This window comes from Poecilia reticulata, linkage group LG1 (genome assembly GCF_000633615.1).
Source record: "Poecilia reticulata strain Guanapo linkage group LG1, Guppy_female_1.0+MT, whole genome shotgun sequence".
NCBI classification, from domain to species: Eukaryota; Metazoa; Chordata; class Actinopteri; order Cyprinodontiformes; family Poeciliidae; genus Poecilia; species Poecilia reticulata.
The window spans coordinates 24,345,108-24,347,321 of record NC_024331.1 but is presented as its reverse complement, the minus strand read 5'-3'; the positions used below and the strand labels follow the sequence as shown (position 1 = coordinate 24,347,321).

The following is a 2,214-nucleotide window of genomic DNA, read 5'->3' as shown; positions in this document are numbered from 1 at the left end:
TGGTGCTGCAGCTCTCTGAGGATGATGCTCTGGAGACCTCTTGGACCTTCGTCAGTTAGGGCACAGGACAAACCTTTAAAGTTGAACATAAATAAAAATACAAAATTTAGATGCTTTAACTTTTTGTATGTTTATGCATTACTTAAAAACCTACTTTTAAATTTCCCTCCCGATAACAGGTGGGAAACTCCTTTAGAGTGTCTTCATAGGATGATAGAGATTTCCAATGATGGTCCATCAACAAGGATCTTCTTTTCCTCTTCCAGTCTCTTTACTATCATGATGTCATTGATTGCCCTTGTTTTTGCGTGAAGACTGTCTGAAATGCAGTTATGAAAAGGACAAATCAACTCAGTAAAAGTTTAAATTTGTAAGTTCAGGTCAATACCTGGAGTATCTAGTCACATTATCTGTCAGGTATGATTACAGTATAAAACATATTAGTGTATGTTTACTTACCAATGTGTGATTGCTGCCATGGCAATGTTGTGTCACCAGACAGAATCTCTTCCAAAGACAGAACTTCTGTGTCTGTATCAGTCTTCAAGAGACCAACATCTTCTAAAGCCAATGTTAAGATGTTTTCTCCTTTCTGATCTTGTGATGAGCCTTGGCACAAGCTTTGTGTCCATCTGTGTATGCACAAACATGCACAAACAACATCAACTGTGGCAAAGATGTTTATGCAGTATGTACCAGCAAGGTTATTCAATGCCTGGTCAGTGTTCCTTACCTTACATTTGTGGGTTTTGCCATGGAAAATTGAGAAAAATGGCTTAATTTTAAGCAGGTGTTGGAGCTCAGGACAGCTTTTTGTTAGTTTTCAAGTTATGTCCACAAATGTTACATCCATGGAAAAAACAGTGATTGTTGGCCAGCCTTCGTTGAAAAGAACAAGGGTTATGCAAAATCTCATACCCTATCTAAGAGCACTAAGCAGCACTCCATGTATACACACCGCTAGCTCCAAGCCTCCTCATCCAGTTTGCTGCTGGATCTGTGAGAGATCTCCCTGGCCTCTGACCATTGCCCACCACAAAATCTAGAATGCATACAATTCAGTCAGGCATGATGTTATTACAGGCTAAAAGGTTACTGTTATTATACATTTACAATCTGCAGTCTTACATTTCTGGTTGATTTGTGTATACAGTCCACAAATTTTCCTACGTTTTCATCCTTGGTTACATGGTTGTGTGTCCTGGCTGTTTCTGTGTTGCCCTGCGACAGACTGGCAACTTGTCCTGGGTTGCCAGTCTGTTGCCAGCAACCCTCCCGACCACACTAGGGACAAGGTGTAAGAAAATGGATGAATGTAAAGAAAGCAAAACTTGCGCCACCCTGACTTAAGAAGACGGCATGGTCAGCAGGTGACATGAATGCAGATGACGAAGTGGGAGGAGAGGCAGCTGGAGAGATGCTTCTGGGTCTTTTCTTCTTCTGAAAAGACTGAGAGGATGGGACAACAGGAGGAGAAACAGGAACCAGATCAAGCACTATCACAGTATCTTCCTGGTTCTCTGGTATCATTATTGGATGCTCCTCAGTAAGCATCCCAGGCTGCTCCTGACCTGTGGTCTCTAAATAACATAGACAGGAGGAAAGAAATGGGTCTGTACTGATGCAAGTTCATTTTTAATTCAAGTAATAGTTGTCTTTGCTTATCCCCATCAATTGTTTGATGGGGACCCGCCATCAATGACCTAGCTGCAATCAGTGTATTCAGACAGGGTTCATAAACAAAACTTTAAAGATCATCACAGCCTAAGGACACTGATGTTTTTAGCAACCCTCCAATTTTACAAAGTGACAACAACAAGCATGAATATGAAAGCTATTATGTGACTCTATCATGGCTAATTAAACGTATTAAGAACAGGTACAGTGTACAGGTACAATTAGCCTCTTAGAGGCTAATTTAGCTAGCTTCCAACGCATATTTTCCGGCGAAAAATTTTTTACAAACGTGTCTTCAACCATTCGCATCACAGTCCTACTGCCATTAAGTCCTAAAACTACCATCAGTAACTTTATAACATGACACTTTGGAGTTATATTTGGTTTTAGAGTACAAAAACATTTTGACAGATGCAGGTTTCTACTCACCGGAGTGAAAGTGTCGCATATGATGACGTCAGCTTATTCTTCTTCTTGGGTTTTTGCGGGATCCGTCCTTATTTTTATTATTTCAATCAAAAATATTAAAACGTTTAC

At 40.2% G+C, this 2,214-nt stretch overlaps 1 long non-coding RNA gene across 2 annotated transcripts; it reads right to left on the bottom strand.

The window, feature by feature from the left end:
- On the bottom strand, positions 1-1,212 carry LOC103467926 (uncharacterized). Of its 2 annotated transcripts, XR_001776546.1 has the most exons (6): positions 1,129-1,212; positions 959-1,042; positions 734-879; positions 460-632; positions 155-319; positions 1-73 (listed from the first exon to the last, which is right to left on the bottom strand). It is a non-coding gene; the product is annotated as an uncharacterized LOC103467926 (long non-coding RNA). The 2 variants fall into 2 exon arrangements; XR_534138.2 differs by having other exon boundaries at positions 734-1,042.
- Between the last annotated feature and the right edge of the window lie 1,002 nt (positions 1,213-2,214).